Here is a 20,380-nt window from a genome sequence, read left to right as displayed (position 1 = left end):
CGTGATTATGGTTCCATTTATAAAGAAATAGTATAAATATAGCGCTTTGACGTGTATATGTCGCAGTCAATTGGTTAAATTTGGCAGCTAATTAGATGCCTAGGCCGTTCATTAAAGCCGGCATCCGATGAAATGGCTGGACGACAATCAGCCAAGTCATTGATCGCAACGTTTAACCAGATGGCTCATCTTTGTGTAGTCATTTAGTTAAATTCGACATTGATTAATTTATTGTTTGGTTAAATTATGTGAGGTTATTTTATACATATTATTTAAAGGTTACGTTTTAATCACTTGGAGTTAAGTGAATCTGTCGTTTTCAAATGGCTGACTTTCAATACGGCAAGTTGTTAAACGTTGAGTGATTCTAGTTCAATTAACTAGACCACACGTATTTTTCTACAGTGAACGAAACTGACATAAAATGTCTACATCGCAAACGGTCTAGAACACAAAATGACCACTTATAGGTAGGTTACGTTAGTTAGTCATCTTTTAATGAACGCACAGAAATAGGAGCCCCGCGGTAGCGGGGCTCCGTCGACTTCGCTAACGTAAAGGCAAATCGACGATACGTAGATAAATAAAGGTCTAAATAATTGTAGTCATTTTGTGTTCTAGACCGTTTGCGATGTAGACTAAAAGGGATATAGGCAAAATATTACACTAGTTATTTTGTGTTCTAGACAGTCCGAGACCAACCCCTTTTTCTCGGTTTCGTTAAACATACTTAAATCGTGAAGATTTCGCACTTCAAAATGCGAGTCTAATTTACGAAAATATCATCACATTTATAAGGAAAATAGAAAAATAAACAAGATTTACTATATACAATACTATTTATCTTAAAATTAAGTTGAATAAAATAATTCAAAATAATCACGTGACGTTATGTGGGGGAGGGGGGATAGCCAAGAACCTCACCAAGTATCACCAAGGGGGTTTGTAAATGTGTTACTGTTAATACACCTGTTACTTACTCATAAATATTTATAATATGAAATGTAACGTAAGGTTTAAAGCAAAAAAAATTTTTTTGTAAAGTGTAAGATATATGTTATCGAAAAATCGAAACAAAATGGGGGGGGGGGGGGGGGGGGTAAAAAAGTAGCCGAAAACCTCGCGTGATTTGTGCACAAGCCAATAACCGAGCCCATAACCAAGCGAAAGCGAAAACAGGCGTCGTCGTAATACAACGCGACTATGCGATTATCGCAAGTTCGCACGAATTTTACTCGCGCGATCGCACGATCAAACATATTAAACTCGAATAGATGTCCTAATTGACAATCGCGCGACGAGTAAAATTCGCGCGAACTTGCGATAATCGCGTTGTCGCATTGTATTAGGACGACGCCACAAACTTAGCTATAACAAAAAAAAAACATCACACCAACGCGAGAAGAATACTAATCAAGCCAAATGAACGCTAATAAATATTAATCATTCAAAGTCAACACTTAAAAGTAAATTCCACCAGCTAACATGAAATAGCAACTCAAATTTGCATTAGCTACTTTGCCACTCTTCTGGTGTTTTTTAGAAAAAAAAATGTTTTTTGATATAAAAAATGAGACCGGGTTCTAAGGGGTCTCAGAGACCCCTTAGAACAAATTTTAGAACCTCTTTTACCTAACATTTTTTTTTTTTTTTTTTTCCTGGCTTTCCCCTCTTGTGTTTTGGCAGGAGGGATTTTGCCAATAACATTTAACTGGCCACTTCACGTACCATAATGACATTTAAGACAAACAATTGTTGACATGACAGAAAGTGTCAGTTAAATTCACATGATGATTATTTTTACATATAATTATAATGTTTTTGTTCGGTAAATTAAAAAAAATGCTATGAAGTTTTCTTAATTTCGATTTACAGTTTTTTTTAATGTAAAGTACAATCTCTTAAAATATCGGTACAATACAATACAAATACTCTTTACAGTACATATGGTGCTACCGCACTAGTGCGAAAATTAGCATATTACGTTACTGTGTCGAACATTTAAAGGGCCATAATGTACTGTAAAACGTTGTACGATACATGTGCGAATAAGTAATTCGCAACTCGTGTCGATATAAAACACCCCCTTCGGTCGTGTTTTAATTTATCGCCACTCGTTTCGAATTTCCTATTTTTCGCACTTGTATCGTAATGTACTATTAATTGCACACCTCAATACGAAACAGTACAAATAATACAACACATAAAGAAGAGGTAAACAACAGGCCTAACCTAATATGTTAGCACCTTATACATATAGATATATCTAGAGATATCTCGAGTACACCGCTTTGTTTTGATCACCGGTCTAACCATCTCAGTGGTCTGGCCTAGTGGGTAGTGACCCTGCCTATGAAGCCGATGGTCCTGGCTTCGAATCCCGGTAAGAGCATGTATTCGTGTGATGAGCATAGGTAGGTATTTGTTCGTGAGTCGGATATTTTCTATGTATTTAAGTATATACATATCGTTGTCTGAATACCGATAACAAGCCTTCTTGAGCTTACCGTAGGACTTAGTCAATTTGTGGAAGAATGTCCCTATAATATTTAATAATTTATTTAGTTCACAATCATCTATCTGTCACGGTCTACTTACATGGATATAATTTAGCTCTTTTTGTTAAGTTATTATCTTAATTGTAGATACTTTTGACGCGTGCGTAGTTTGGTCCGCTACTTTTGATAACTGTACAACTTTAAATAAAATGGTTATTTTGCTGTCAACCGCTTTGTTTTAACGATTTATCATAATCAAAGTAGTTTGCAAGACTTAAAAGGGGTAATTATACGATTCCAGATATCGTGAAAAGATACCGGGTGTCTGAGTCCCGGGCGATCGCAGCGCCACCCTCCGCGCGCCTCAGTTGTGACTACTCGCGCAGCGGAACGCACGTCTCTGCGGACCGAAAAAAAAACATCGATTTCCGAACAGTGTTGCCTATGTGTGTGTGTGAGTGTGAGTGCATTTTCGAATTTGGAATACTTACTGAGCGACGTAAGTTTTTTTTAAATTATTTTTAATTGAGTATAGTGCGTAGTAATTAAGAAAAGTTCTAATACTGTGCAAGGTATTAGTTTTTAATAGGATCGGGTAACTTAATTATTAAATTTAAATTAGTTTTTACGGTAGTGATGTAACGATCTGAAAAAGGTTAAAGGTTGTGACCCTGAATATGTCAATTTAGGTTTAAATTTAGATGTAATGACGATAATTTAGGGTCTTTTGTTTCCTTATCTGGTTTTTAGAATGAAGATTGAATTTACCCTCTGGTAAAAAGTTTTTTGTTAATAATTAATAAAAAATCGTTTTTCACAGGGATCCAATATATTTAATTATTTTAAATACTTAAATGATAAAATTAATATTAATTAGGTACAAACCCACATCATCTTTCTCTCGTTTCCCCGGCTTTTTGTCACGGCTTATGTGACTGGTATCCGTTTGGCATCTAATCTCAAGAATTGGCCTTAGGCACTAGTTTTTTCGAAAGCGCCTGCTATCTGACCTTCCAAATCGGAGACTACATATTGAAAACTTTTTTATGAATGTAAATACTTATTTGCATAATGAATAACCTAGGTATATTCTTACAAGCTTTTAGTTTCACCTATGCCGTTGTCTGTCGGTCTGTAATCAAATTTTGCATGTTAATTTTGATCCACTTCCCGGTTTCCGATTGAGCTGAAATTTTGCATGCATATCTGTCGGGTGACAATGCAATATTATGGTACCATCGAGCTGATCTGATAATCAGTAATCGGAACTATGGGAGTAAAACTTTAACAAAACTTGTTAAGCGGACATAAAATATTGCATACAGCCCTAAAAATATTCATGTCCATAGGGATAGGAATAGCATAGTACTTACAGCCATAAAAATATTTACATTCATAGATATTCGAATATGTTTAAGGCTATAAGCACTCTTTTTGCGTCCGCTTGATAAGTTTTGTTAAAGTTTTACTCCCATAGTTCCGATCACTGCTGATAATGGAAACAACGCAATCTAATTGTTTTTGGGGTTTTTAGAATTAGCTCGATGAGCATTAGTCGCCTGTCTAAAAAAAGTACAGTCAGCGATAAAAGCTTGTAACAAATAAGAATTTTTTGCCAAAAACATATGTAGTTTTTAAATTTAAGGGTGTAACTTAAACTCTAAACAATAATGGATATCTATATCCCAATTAGGGTTGCCACCCGTACTTTTATAAAAAGTATTGTACTCTATTTTAGCTTTGTGTACTTTATATTTTACGAAGCACTAAAAGTACGCCAAAATACTTTATTTACGACCTTTATTCATTAATTATATTTTTTTAAGCGAAACATGCAAATTTTGGAAATTTCATAACTATATTCACCAGGAAAATACATTTGACAATGTTCCTGAACGCAACCTTAAGAAACAATGCTTCCATTAAGCTTATCAGAAATGAACTACTAGTTTATTTAAATTTGTGCATGCCATGCTTAGAAGCTATAAACATATTTCAAGCTGATAAGAAACTGTTAGCCAGTGCGAAATCAAACAAAAAATATGTATTTAAAAAAATACAATAAAATACTTTATTTTTATGCCGTGTACTTTTTATTTTTGTACCGTCAGACGAGAAATACTTTATTTGGGGCGCAAAAAGGTGGCAACCCTAATCCCAATGGAAAGCTTTTGGGAATTTCGTCTTATAATCCAGTAATTTCATACATTAGCCCATCGAGCACATTTTTTAACTTTCAATGTACCTATTCCTTTTCTTTATAGCATCATTTTCAGGGTGCTTAGCCAACATGACAGTTGCGTTTCGTCACAGAATAAGTAATACGGCCCGATTCGAAGAATGATTAAGACTTAAAGATCTTCTTTTCAAATATGGCTTCCATCAAATCTATGATGATTTTGCCAACGTCAAGTTTCGTTGTAAGTTTTAACCTTTGGTATGCTTAGGAGTAGATCTGCTCCATATATATTGAACTAAATTTAACTTAAACGTGAAAATGTCACGGTTGCTAAATAAATGGCAAATTTTTGACAGGCGCATACGAAAGGTTAAGTGTGTGTTCGTAGAGTACGACGTTGTTCGGTAGTTGGATGCTTTTAGAAAGGAGATAGCTGGACTTTACTAAAAGCCACGATGGATTGCCGGGTGTTGATTAAAACATGGTTAAACGCGTTTCAAGATTAGTTTTTCATTAGCTGCCTGCTTCCACGATAGTTCACTGCATAATAAGCTATCAATATTACACTTTAAACAACATTAATGAGCAAAACACAAAAAAATATTCTTGAGACGTCTTTGCCATCTTGAATCTCAACGACAACGTCCGTTAAAGATCTTTAAAAGATCGATAACTAAACGACATGTCAAATTTCACGATTATTTCCATTCCGCTGTGATCCCAATAACATCTATCTACGATATATCTAACGTCAAAGTGACATTGGTTGCCCGAATCGAGCAGCTTCTGTCAATTATACGACATACAAACGATATCTAAATGAGAACTTATCTAAAAAAGTGGCGGTGACATAATCGGACAGACAGACGGACATGACGAGGGTTCCGTTTTTTGCCATTTGGCTACGGAACCCTAACCAGAACTTATTCTGTCAATTATACGACATACAAACGTTATCTAAATGAGAACTTATCTAAACCAGAACTTATCGCTATCGTATCTCATTTTTCGAATCGGGCCGACAGAATAAGTAGTAACTATCGTACAGAAAAGAAACTTCCTACAAAACCGAAGTTTGACAACGATTCAGGGACGAATCATGCTGTCCCTTTCTAATGTATGGTACTATCCCTTTCGACTATTTTTATTTAGGGTTGTCAAAATTCAAGTCATTATCTTATCAGTGGACCTACATGTAAAGGGAAGTCATGTTGTGCCAACCCCAATAATTGCTCGTTGCAATGCTGAGCCGAACGGAGCCGAATGACCGAAAGGAACAGTTTCGCCCCCACTGGTTTCTTTCTTTACGGTATGTTAAAGGTAAAAAAAAAGGTCCAGTAAATAAATAAATATTATGGGACATTATTACACAAATTGACTAAGTCCCACAGTAAGCTCAATAAGGCTTGTGTTGAGGGTACTTAGACAACGATATATATAATATATAAATATTTATAAATACTTAAATACATAGAAAACACCCATGACTCAGGAACAAATATCCATGCTCATCACACGAATAAATGCCCTTACCAGGATTTGAACCCGGAACCATCGGCTTCTTAGGCAGGGTCACTACCCACTAGGCCAAACTGGTCGTGGTGGTGGTGGTCTGGTGGTGGTGGCCAGTAGGTTCAGAAAACGGATATACTCTAGCAAATAGCTGGCTATGTCCTTCCGCAGCTCGGTTCTCCATACAAACATAGTTACGCTCTCATTTTGAAACGACTAGCTAGATCGTTTTGTAACATTGGACTTAGAACAGGATCAGATATATGCCCATATATAGTTTATATAGCTTCAGATACCATATTTAAAAAAATACAGCGACTTTAAGTTTTTCATACAAAACTTGTTTTTACTCTGTTTGGTTTATTTTATAAGCTAGAGATAACAGGCATAGATATACCTCATCGCATTGTATGTGCAAAGTTCCATTACAATCCAACTCGTAGTTTTATAATGAGAACGAAAGTCAGTTTGCATGGGAACGTGAAAATTGGCCGAGTTTGCTGCGGACTCTTAACAGTCACCCTCTTTCTACTTCTCTTTCTTCTTTCTTTTTTTTTTTTTTAATAGACTACATTGTGTCCCACTGCTGGGCAAAGGCCTCCTCTGTCTTCCGCCACTCGTCACGGTTTTGTGCAGTCTGCCAGTGTCGTCACAAAATGAGTCCTGTTTTCTCGCCATCTGATATGTGGTGCCCTCTTTCTATTATTAAGAATTAAATATAAATATAATTGGTGATTTGCTAGAGTACAGGGGACCGATTTTTGAATTTCGAGCTCTCGATTTCGTCACTCAAAAATCTGTGGAAAACAGCGAAATGCTGTTTTTGAAATACGAGCGATAGAAATTGGGAATCGAGTGGTATTGACCACTCGTTTTCAATTCCAATAGGAGAATTTAAATGCCTAGTAGTGAAAATATTATTGAACAAAATACAGGAAATCGAGTGGTCGAAATTCAAAAATCGGCCCCCAGATCTTTTTCAAGCCAGGCAATGTTACAGCAGTTTAAAATAATGAAAAAAAAAGAACCAAAAACAGATAAAACACAACCTTGAAAATTCACACCACACCACATTACGGTCGAGGAAAAGCATCAAAATCCATTATTTTTAACTGAACGGGATTTGATCCCGTACATTTGAGTTCTCGTTTTCCCCTTCTTTTTATATATTCACAGGTAAAATAGACGGTCCCGATATATTTTTTCTCGATTTGAATGTATTGAACCGACCGTTATCGCAAAGACCCCGGAAACCTACTGCGAACATTGAAGTTTGAAACTAATATACGAGTATTGCTTGCCTGACGAGTCATCCACGATGACGCGCCGATTTGTCAAATCTAACCTTTATTAAGATGACAATAGGAATTAAGGCACGTGTCGTCGTAAATGACACGATCTGTAGGTAATAGAAGTAGGTTCTTCACGCGTAGAATGATGATCCCTATGAAAGAATTACTCAAAGTCGCTTTTGGATAGGCTTAATTTAACAAATAATTGAAGAAATACGTATGTACACAGACAAGGGGATTGTTACAGAATATGGACGGTAGACGACTTTTCGCCGTTTTTAATAATTATTTCCACAATTTAATCACAATTTCCACGGTGACTGCTTACCACCAGGCGGGCCGTATGCTTGTTTGCCACTGTCGTGGTATAAAAAAAATCCTGTCGGCATGATTCTAATCTCAATATCGGCCCGATTCGAACTTTCAGATACGTCAAATATTGGGTTGGTATAAAAACCACTGGTTCTCATTGCTAAAGATACGATATGGATTAAATATGTCAGTGTCAAAAGTGACGTTTTGTAAGTCGTCCATTTTTTATAAAACCTATGAAAGTGTAATGGAAGGTAGAGGCAAGGAACAAAATATCCTTAGGCAGAACTGTTGCAAAAGTGTCCAGCTGTCAGCTATAAATAATAGTTCCAAATCTCTCCAGAGTAGCTAAGAACCTAGGCGTTATTGACGGAGTGAAGTGCGCTGTCTATGATTAGATTTTTTTCTCAAGTATTCTAGGTATTGTAGCGCCACCTATTTATGGTTTTTTGTCTGATACTTTTTGGTATATGGAGATTCTGTTCCTTGCCTCTATCTTCCATAGAAAGTGTGTTTATGAAAGCCTAAACTTACCCTTTGTGGTCGTGTCACGCTGTATTTCAACGTGGCGAACTGATTTACCAAGTGTGCCATAAAGACTAAGCCCGCTTAAAAATTCTGAAAGTTAAGATCAATATCAAGTTCCTAAATTGCAAAGTACACTTTGTTAAGCATCCTGTAGGTAGGCTTGTTCGCGCCTTAACGTGCCGTGAGGGAAAACTCCTTCCTAATAAAACTTCAAAGTAACTTTGCTATTTTGTCCTATTTTTGGGACACCCGGTCCAACGAAGTTTACCAAGGACGACATTGTTTTACGTGTTCTTAATTGAGGACATTTTAATTTGAGAGGGTATTTTTTGTAGAATCTTTTTTTAAGGATCAGTTAATTTCGCGTCTTTCATAGCTAAATTAATGGTGAGTTTTAAGACGAAAAAGGACGAAGTCATGTGACCAATTATCCATAAAAACGTAGTCCCCATTTTCCTCTCTGATCATTAGCATTATGATTGTTTTTGTAGTTTGTAAGTTTTTGCATGGAAACTATTAAGTCGCGCAAATTAGTTAGCCGATTTGCCAATATGTGGCACTGTACACAATACTTAGTATAATTCTGGTAAAATAATATTTCGTGTTTAGGTTTGATATAGGTATAGGTTTAGGGTTAATGTTGTAGGGTTTACAACCAATGCATCCTCCCAGTAATGACCTACGCATGCGAGACATGGACGTTGACTGTCGGAAGGGTCCGCCAGTTAAAAGTGGCACAGAGAGCTATGGAGCGCGCGATGCTCGGCATATCCCTGCGAAACAGAATTCGGAATGTGGACATTTGCCAACGCACAAAAGTTACCGACATCGCCAAAAGAATTGCGCAGCTGAAGTGGGAATGGGCCGGCCATATATGTCGCAGGGATGATGACCGATGGGGCCAGCGAGTACTATTCCGGAGACCTCAACTGGGAAGCCGAGGTGACGGAAAACCACGAGCCAGATGGTCGGACGGTATCAGAAAGACGGCAGGGCCGACCTGGCATAGAACCGCCGCATACAGCACAACATGGAAATCCATGAAAGAAATGTTCAGTAGTGAACGCAAATATGCTGACATGAAGAAGTTGTATGAGATACTTGAAAATTTGTACGGAACCCTCGGTGCGCGAGTTAAACGAACTCGCACTTATCTGGTTATTACTTATTTATTATTATACGTCCTCGATTATCGCTCACGCTGATTAGTGCATGCGTAGTAAAGAGAAAATCGTGCGTGAGATACACGCCAATCGCTTTTGTTTTTTGGGAGATTATTTTTTTGTTTCTCTATCATATCCCGGGATTGATGCCGGGATGTCCTTTGTCCGCAGGGACATCACAGGGGAAGCGCCAATCATACAGGGTCCTTGTAACTGTACTGAAAATTATATTGTAACACCTTTATGTAACAACGTGGAAATTCAATACACAATAAACAATCAACAGACATCAAACAGACATAAATGTTACACCTATTTACCAATCTTCTACTTTCCATCCAAATAATTTCACACATTCACACATTTTATTATTATTATCTTTATTCATTTAATATCTTAGGTTAGGATTTTTTATGATATGGATATAAAAGTAAAATATAAAAACACTTACAAAAGATATAAACACATTAATAAAAAACCTAATCTAGGGTGCCGCCAGCAGCGGGGCAGGGCCCAAGCTGCCGGTGGTCAGGGCCGCAGAGAGAGGAACCGACGTACTATACGCGCCGTGTCCAAAATTACTGCCTTCTGCATTATTATTATTATTATTTTCTGTCCTATTACATTAAAAGTGGTCACAAGACAACGAGGATAATAATGACTCACCTACGATTTTTAAATTTAAAGACAAAAGTAATTTCTTTCAAACGAGTTAATTATACTGTAATGATGTATAAGAAAACACTGCTTCATCACAGTACCTTCAATTTTTCAAAATGTTTGTTTTAAGAGAAAGGAAGATGGAAAACGGATATTTTTCCTTAGGGACGGAGACCCATTTATATCCTGTTGCTTAGTAATGAAACACTTATTTTTGACACTTTCTACCCAACTGACGAAGACAAGATTATATTTTTTTAGGAAAATTATGTCTGTCATATAATATTAAAATACAGGATCTGTCATTATTTATTTATATTTACTTATTGACACATTTATTTACACGGTATTACAGTTCACACCAATACACTGAGAAACTAAATTTTAACAAATTAACAAAACAAGAATACATAAAACAAAACATAAGGAACTAGATATGAAATAGTACATTTCGATGCTAGTGCGGAAAGTTTCCGCACATGTATCGAACGACGTTTTATAATACAGTTGCGAAAAAATAAGAAAAACAACAAGCAATTTTCTATGCATGTTCTATAAGACAGAAACAATTGTACATATAAAATATTATACTATTATTACCTAAGTATTGTTATTTACGATTATTTGTGTATCGTATATTTAAATTGTATGAAAACAATATCGAATGTTGCCTTTGGAAACTTAAAACATTCTTGCAGTAAGAAAAAACTCCTCTGCTTTGACAGGCGTATCGGCAGCTATTCCGTTCCATTCAGACAACTTATTAAGAACGGTTTTTCAATATTCAATATTAAAAAATAAACGTGTTATAATGATGAAGAGGTAAGTAATAAAATATGAAATATGCTTATATTTATTATTTTTACATTAACAGTAGGTTTTTATGTTGATTATGACGTTTGAAGGAAACTAACATTAACACTCATCAATAAGTAGTCATGAATTGGAACAAGTGGAAAAGTAAAAAGCACTAGTTCGCGAAATCTAACTTTCCGCACGCTAAACAGCTACGTAAAGTAGCACTTTTTGAGCAACTGTATTAAAAATAGATTTACAATAATGGCGTACAATGTTGCTAGATGAAATAATATAAATAAATAAATAAATAAATAAATATTATAGGACATTATTATACAAATTGACTAAGTCCCACGGTAAACTCAATAAGGCTTGTGTTGAGGGTGCTTACACAACGATATATATAACATATAAATATTTATAAATACTTAAATACATAGAAAACACCCATGACTCAGGAACAAATATTCATGCTCACCACACGAATAAATGCCATTACCAGGATTTGAACCCGGGATCATTCATTTCAAAGGCAGGCACTAGGCCAGACCGGTCGTCAAATATATTCCTAAAAAGTTACCTTCAGGTTATTTTCATTATATTAACAGTATAATATTAATAAACAATAGTAATAGTCCAATAGTAAATATATATAAACATATTATAATACGGGTAGCTGATACTTGCTAAACTATAAAAAAAATTGTCACAAACAATAGCTGATATTGTATACGTATATAATTAAGCGAAATGATTATCCAATTTTTAGATTTGTGTACCCAACTAACCTTTGCTGCATTTCTAGAAATAGCGGTGGTTCCCTGATCCCTATAAGACAGGTTTACCTAGTTTAGGGCTCAGGACACTATTTCTAGGCCCTAGGCTATCCAACAATAGAATGCTCCTAAAAATGTAACACTCTTCTACTGTGTAATAAGCTGCAATTTTGATATCTAAATAAATCATTTTTCATTTTCATTCAGACTGCACTAGCCTTCTTGCAGCAGTATTGCAGTGACACATTACTGCCGACTGCATTACTGCCGCTAATATCAGAATCGATGTTGCTGCCCGAATTTTTGACAAAGAATTCCAAAACAACTGCGACAATATGGCAGTTTTTTTTTTTAACAAGCAGAGACGGCTGCGAACTTTGTTATTAAGAAGTGTAACGTTCTTACGGTAGATGTCACTATGGTCCCCTAGACCGGTATGGTGGGAAAATTTGCTGGCTATGGATGAGCTCTTGGTGGCTTAGTTGGCAGAGCGCTGGAGTATCGATCCAGAAGCCGTGAGTTCAAGTCTCACCCAAGGCAGTAATATTTCCCTTCTTTACCACTTTTAAATTTATTCTAAGCTTAATATGGCAGAATCTGGCGATAATAGTTTTCGGTACGATATAAATCCAGTTGACAATAAATACTGATTTAAACTGACACGATTTTCACACAAAATTATTTACTTTAGCTGAATTTACTAGCGTATATTAATCTCCTTAAAGTTTAAGCTTAAGTAATACGCCTAGTAAGCCCCGTTAAAGTAAATAATAATATTATGAACCAATAAGACCCCGTGAAAAGTTATTTACGATACAAGTGTGGAAAGTAGAAGATTCGCAACGAGTGGTGATAAATTAAAACACGACCGTAAGGAGTATAAATAAATAAATATTGGACATTCATACATAAATTGACTAAGCCGCAAAGTAAGCTCAAGAAGGCTTGTGTTACCTACTCGAACAACGATAAATATAATATAGAAAACACCCATGACTCAGGAACAAATATGCTTGCTCATCACATAAATAAATGCCCTTATCGGGATTCGAACCCAGGACCATCAGCTTTATAAGAAGGGTCACTACCCACTAGGCCAGGCCGGTCGTGGTCGGAGTATTAAACCTAAGAAAAAATAACAATTCAAAACATTGATATCCGTGATCCCGGTCACGCACAGCCATCTCGCTCGCGCTCAGAGTGAGACAACATCCTGAATCCACACGGGGCCCTTAGACGAAACCCGTCGAAAATCGCCTTTCCATACAAACGTAGTTCTCATTTTCCTCTCTGAATATTAACATTATTGAAAATATTTTGACAATTTGTTGTATATCAACAACAGATATGCCCCAACTTTTGATTTTATCAAATTTTAAATTGTTATATAAGTTAGGAGCATTTAAATATTAGTATGAAATCGGTTTTTCGCTCCTAATTTTTATGATAATACAAAAATCGAAAAAGTCACACGCAGGGGCATAGCTATGGTTAATATAAATCAAATTATGTAAAAATATTTCCCAAAATGTCAATATCCAGAGAGGAAAATGGGGACTCCGTTTGACCTCGCTACATTCACGCACGTTTTCCCTTGTTATTACTGTTCCGAGGTTCGCAAAATAAAAAGAAGATACGTTTTCGCAGAATGGTGTTACAAAGCAATATCTCCAGCAAATATTGGAAAAGACACTGTTCCATTCTTGTTATATCGATACTAAACAACACACGTACATGTATTGTATTATAAATATATCAAGAACATATGGTTAAAGTAACACTAAGAAACACTAATTGAGTTAGAAGCATGTTTTAGCAGTACTTATGCTATCAATGCACGGTAAAAACATGTTTCCAATTAATTTTGTAAACGACTACAGTTATGACTATAATTATTGAAGAACAATAATAGTACGCTTAATATTCTTTCAAACGACACCTCGCACGAATTAATCAATAAAATAGAACCCGAGAAATATTGAAAAGTCGACGACGGCGACGGTCGGCCACCATTTTTGTAACGGTGCGTAATGATCCATGCTGAACAAAATTCGTCATTACTTGGTTATATAATATATATAAACAATAAACTTTATGGTTTTGTAAATATCATGAAATGTCTCGTGTATATTGCAAAGTTATAATTTATTCAGTTAAAAGCATGCTTTATCAGTACTTATACCATCCATGCACGGTAAAAAATCATATAATTTCAAATATTTTGTAAACGAGTGCAGTTATGACTACGGTTGTTAGTAAACAATAATCGTACGTTAAATGTTCTTTCTAACGACACCTCACAAGAATTGATCAGTAGAATAGAACACAAGTAATAATGAAAAGTCGACGACGGTCGGTCGCCATTTATGTGACGTTGCGTAGTGACCCATGCTGAACAAAATTCATCATTACTTGGTTGTATAATGTCATACACCAATAAAACTTATATATACTTATATAACATTAATTGCGGTTGAGTTATAATTTATAATTTATTGAGTTAGAAGCATGATTTATCAGTACTTATGCCATCCATGCACGGTAAAAAATCATATATTTTCAAATATTTTGTAAACGACTACAATTATGACAACGGTTATTGAAAAATAACACTAGTATGTTTAATTATCTTTCAAACGACACCTCACAGGAACCGATCGGTCTCATAGGAATCAAGATGTGAATAAATATAACTGATATTCGGGCGCCATCTCTCTCCCCCTTTTTTCGACCCGTCCCCCTCTCCATAAACTAAAACTGGTAATTTCGTATTCTGGAGACAGCGAGGAACATATCCATACCAGTTTTAGGTATTTAGAAGAGATGGAGATGACTTTTCTCAAAAAGGTCGGTTTCCTCCAGACTATATGAGGTACAGAACATTAACGCCCAAATAATCTATAATTTCCTGGATTCAACGGGCATTAGTAATGAACTTAAAAGGGCTGTCACAATAGATCATTACTTCGTCGACGTGGCACTCAAAGGCCCACAAACTCCAATAATAAATATTAAATAAAACAGTTTGCTAATTATGTAATTACGAGTAACTGAATATTGTGGGCATAGTTCTGAAATAAATTTATTAAATTATTCCGCTTGAAAACATTCTAGAATCTAGCTAGAAAATCATTATAACAGATATTTAATTAACAATTTAATTAAGAAATTACAATAACATTCTAGGGCTATTCGAATTGAGAATCAAGCGGATTGCCAATAGTAGGTAATTGAATAATTCTCAAATATTCTCGTAGAATATCGGTTTATTCGAGTTATTTTCGTTTTATCAAGTTATTTTAGGTATTTCCAACATTTTAATTGGTTTTTAAAACATACTGAGTAATTATTTTTAAAAGACCGGTCTGGCCTAGTGGGTAGTGACCCTGCCTATGAAGCCGATGGTTCCGGGTTCAAATCCTGATAAGGGCATTTATTTGTGTGATGAGCATTTATTTGTTCCTGAGTCATAAGTCTTTTCTATGTATTTTAGTATTTATTTATAATATATAGTACACGAATAAGTATACGAATGATAGCGGATAGGGTTGACTGTCCCTACTTGTCGCACTGTGAGGGATTGCATTCCCCCATCAGTGTTGTTTTATTTTAAATTAGTGTTTGCTGTACCTACTAACCCCTTAGTTTGTAAGTTCTACTAATGAAAATATGTGTTCATGTGTTACATGTCTTATTGAGCTTACTGTGGGACTTATATGATTTGGGTAATAACGTCCTATATTATTGATAGTGATATATTATTTATTTAATTATCTTGAAACAATTGATAAACCTAACGAACCATAAATTATGTCGCAAGAAAATGTAGGTATGTCTGAGTTCAGCATATTAAGCGAAATTGGTGTTACTTCTATATTCATATATTGTCCATAATCGGCAAAAATAATATGAAAATTAACAATATACATAATAAATATATACAGATGATATATACATATAGGGACAGCGACCCCCGTGCCGGCTCTTTCCTGGTTCAGCAAATATCGTTGGCTGTGCATTTTTGGCACGTTTGGATCAGGTGACAGTCGGAACGGGACATAGGGCTTTTGATATACAGTTAGTTTGTTATAATTTAATTTTTATATTTATTTCTAGTTTTAATTTTTGATCAGTACCCCTAGTGTAAATAAATTCGATTTCGAAACGTGACGTACGCGTTTGCGTTTAGTCTCATTTTTTATTGGATTTAGAAAGAGCGCGCCAAGCGGGACGTTTTGGAAACTCAAAATCCTATACAAAATGAGACTTAACGCAAACGCATTCGTCACGTTATGATGTCGATCAAATTTACACTAGGGGTACAGAATGCATTTTGGACCTATATATATATATATATAGCTATCCATGCCGTGATCGGCAACGGCGACCCTAGCTAATTACGAGCGTGAGCTCTAATATGGCTTGCAAAGCCGAACTTACTTTTAAAAACTCTATCGCAGGTGGGGCAGTAGAGTTGGCCAAGTATATTATAGGTGTAATTATAGGAAGGTTTCGGCCGGGATTTACGTATTTGACGTTTCGCGTCAAGGTCAATGAGACGAGCGTTTTCAAAGTTCTTTACGCTCGTTTTGACACGACAACGCCATTCTGGCCCCAGTGAAGCATACTCTTCCCATTTGTCGGGTGGTATACCGCAGGAAGTGAGGTGACGCTTAAGCACATCCTTGTAACGTAGGTGCTGCCCACCTTGCTTCCGTTTACCAGCTGATAGCTGGGAATAGAAAACGGCTTTCGGTAGCCTGCAATCACTCATACGCCAAACATGCCCACACCACCGTAGCTGACCCTTCATCAAGAGGGCCTCCATGCCTGGCATCTTGCAACGTCGAAGTACTTCAGTGTTGGGGACGCGATCTTGCCATCTTATACGCAAAATAGAACGTAGACAGCGCAAGTGGAACGTGTCTAGGGAGCGAATATCGCCTTTGTACAAACACCATGTTTCCGAAGCATATAAAAGAATCGGAAGAACCATGGCTTTGTACACCGACAACTTCGTCTGCAGCTTTAGATCATGCGATCCCCAGACACGATGCGCTAGCCGACCGAAAGTGGACGCAGCTTTGGCAATCCTAGAAGGGATCTCAGAGGCTAGTCTGTTATCTTTTCTGGATCTGGGAGCCAGATTTTGGACCTACGTTTACAATGAACCTATAATACTTAATAAAGACGAAGTATCTTGAAAAAAAAAATACAGATGATTACTATAACTAGCTTATATTTAAAATAGGCCCTTGAGGCATTGTACCAAGGATGTTGGCGGCATTTCCTCGTTGTATCGCAATACTGATACGTTGTGCGAGGAAGCCGCCACCTCTTCGGTCATCAGTTACGTCTATCCGCCGTTTCGCGATTTCTCCAAAAAACTACTATATATGAAATGTGCACAAAGACAATCCAAAACGCAAAACTTAAACTCAATTAAATAATCCGATTAAATTTTAGAACCGTTTGAAATCTGTTAAAATATTTAATTGCTGCAAGCAAAATTCTGCCAACGCTCATAAACAAAAACAAATCACCACAAATAATACAATCACAATTCATCGCGACAAACAATGCTAAATTAGACAAATGTAATCATTTCAATTCTTAGATAACTGAAATGAAATTCGTCCGGTCGAGGAATTGTAATAAACCCATGATTAATGTTCCCTTAGAGACCTTAGACAGTCGTATTTCCTTCTTATTATGTATTCGGGGCATTTTTATTAAATTGCTACGCCTTTCCCTATTTGGCATAGCTTTTTTTAGGGTTCCGTAGCCAAATGGCAAAAAACGGAACCCTTATAGATTCGTCATGTCCGTCTGTCTGTCCGATTCTGTCACAACCACTTTTTTCCGAAACTATAAAAGCTATACTGTTCAAACTTGGTAAGTAGATGTATTCTATGAACCGCATTATGATGTTTACACAAAAATAGAAAAAAAAAACAATAAATTTTGGGGGTTCCCCATACTTAGAACTGAAACTCAAAAAATCTTTTTTCATCAAACCCGTACGTGTGGGGTATCTATGGATAGGTCTTTAAAAATGATATTGAGGTTTCTAATATCATTTTTTTCTAAGCTGAATAGTTTGCGCGAGAGACACTTCCAAAGTGAAAAAAAGTGTGTCCCCCCTCCCTGTAACTTCTAAAATAACGGAATGAAAAATCTAAATAAAATATATGATATACATATTACCATGCAAACTTCCAACGAAAATTGGTCTGAACCAGATCTAGTAAGTAGTTTTTTTAATACGTTATAAATGGTACGGAACCCTTCATGGGCGAGTCCGACTCGCACTTGGCCGCTTTTTTTAATATCTTACTTATTGAAACCGGCACGTGAAACCTTTGTGAGATAAATGGAATGTTACAAATATCGCTTTTGAATTGTATACGATGAACCGCTATAATAAAAGACATGTCAATTACGTTCATTTCTTTTGTCATTTTGTTCCGATACCATTCCATTGTGATTTGTTGAAAAGGTTTATTTACTACATAATATATTACACGGTTGGGTTGTACCTACTTGAAGGGTGGACCTGAAATCGAGATACCACAAAGATTTAGGAATAAGTTCGCCTTTATACAGATGATGTGTGTTTTTTCCTGTTATGTTTCTTTTTGTTAGTGGTGGGTCGTTGACGGTTTTCGCTTCATCAAAACGAAACGTTAACTTAGAAAACGTCAATTAGTTGAAAAACTAGTTGATTTCGTCAACTAGGTTTTAGCTTTAACTGAAGAGAAAAAGGCATTCGCGTCAACGGAATCTAGTCAGTTGAATTGTCAGTCAACGAAAGTATCTTTCAATCAATGTCGACTAACTCCATCTCGTTTTCGAGCCTATGCTTGCGTCGCCCTCGCTCAATCGGGTTGAGTTGAATCAACGAATGAGAGGAATGTTGATCTCAACTATACTGCCTTAGCGTTCCATTTCGATTACGTTTGTACGTTAAAGTCGTCAACTAGTTGAGTCTGTTACACAGAACGTTTCGTTCGTTGACGAACGAAGAACGTTTTATCAACTAGTTCGTTGAATCAACGACCACCACTACTTTTTGTACAATAAAGTGTTTTACTACTAAATACTACCACTACTACTAAGATTAAAGAGTGCAAGTAAATTTACGTTTTACTGAATCTATTATTTTACGATTTTTGAATTTAGAGCGCTCGATTTTGTCACTCGAAAATCTGTGGAAAATGGTGATATGCGATTTTTGAAATACAGGCGATATAAATTGGGAATCTAGTTGTATCGATCAGTTGTGAAGACGACAATTGAAGAATTGTATTAATAGAATTTAAATGTCTAGCGAGTATAGAATTAAAGGAAAAGCGAGCTATCTAAATTCAAAAATCGGCCGCTAGTTTTCGAATCTATGAAATTACTACAGAAAGGCCGATTGCAATTAGATGTTTGGCAAACGTATTTCGAACTAAAAAAATACTACGATGTTCCAGACAATCCTGCTGGAACTCACTGTATCTTAATGCACAGTTGGCGTGTCTGGGTTGTCATCAGGATCCGTAATATAATATTTAGACGCAAAGTGACAGGCTACTTAGGATTGATTGACTGCCCTTTACGTGTAAGCGTCTGCGTGATATCGTTATTTTATTACTTCAGTAATATAAGAGGCCGACGCAAATTTATAGTTTATATATTATTTTTTTACGTTTTAATAAAAACACGATGAGGAACACGGACACGGGCATGAAAATGAAAATATTTCTTTCATAATGATAAACTAATTTGACGACAACAATGTTGGTTGTACCTATTTCATTTTCATTATTTGTGATAACTTCAAAATTGAATATCGAGTGCTAAAATGATTGATGAGTGGTATTATTGATTGAGGTTGTTAATTAATTTTTCATCACAAATTGCCCGAAAAAGGTATTATATTACGTATGCGTATACAGGAATTGATATTAAGTAAGATTAATAAAGCTTCACTGTGTTGTGGGTACTAGGGGAAGATATACATGTCGCGGGCAAATGATCAAAACAGAGATTTGATCAGTTTAAGGAATTTGATCAAATAGCGCAGGATGTTAAAATGATGACTCCATTTTATCATTTGCCCCGAAAAATTCCGTCATTTGTTCAGATTCTTGAGTCGGTTTAGTAAAATGACGAAATAGCCCAAAAAAGTCGACTCGCTTTGTCATTTCACCAGACGTGATTAGTGATTTGATAAAATCGCTGAACCACGTTAGTGACTTGACGAAAGGAGCTCGAAAAGTCAACACGTTTTATCATTCCAATACAAATACTTTATTAATAACGCCAAGTTACATGTCAGGTACATTCTATATCAAATTTAAAATACAAATTGTAAATTTAAATTTAAGTGGATTGTTTTTAAAGTGGTAATTTAAAATTAATTGGAATATTATTTGATTTTAATATACATATTTAAACATTAAAGTAAAACATTCCAATACTGACTAGAAAATTATATCGTAGGCAGTACGTAGAACTCGTTTACGCAATATGATTGACATATAAATATGACTAGACACGTTTTGAGCTAGATAAACTAACTAACATAGCTTGTTTTCGAAGCACCTCTTCTGGTAACGCGCGCGCCAAGTTCAGGTAACAGCGCCTTGCAAATTTTCTAAACGAGTACAAACTC

The 20,380-nt window shown here is 35.9% G+C and overlaps 1 protein-coding gene across 3 annotated transcripts in view; it reads left to right on the top strand.

Moving 5' to 3' along the window:
• The first annotated feature begins 2,445 nt into the window (after window positions 1–2,445).
• The window catches only part of LOC133527819 (zwei Ig domain protein zig-8-like), a 299,524-nt gene continuing 281,589 nt past the window's right edge, over window positions 2,446–20,380 (top strand). For all 3 annotated transcript variants that reach the window (XM_061865003.1, XM_061865002.1, XM_061865000.1), the window contains exon 1: window positions 2,446–2,997. The gene's annotated coding sequence lies outside the window, so the exon portion shown is untranslated. The remainder of the gene's footprint in view (window positions 2,998–20,380) is intronic.

The sequence above is a fragment of the Cydia pomonella genome, chromosome 18 (genome assembly GCF_033807575.1).
Source record: "Cydia pomonella isolate Wapato2018A chromosome 18, ilCydPomo1, whole genome shotgun sequence".
Classification (NCBI taxonomy): Eukaryota; Metazoa; Arthropoda; class Insecta; order Lepidoptera; family Tortricidae; genus Cydia; species Cydia pomonella.
Note: the sequence above shows the minus strand (reverse complement) of the source record. Positions and strands in the feature narration are given on the sequence as shown.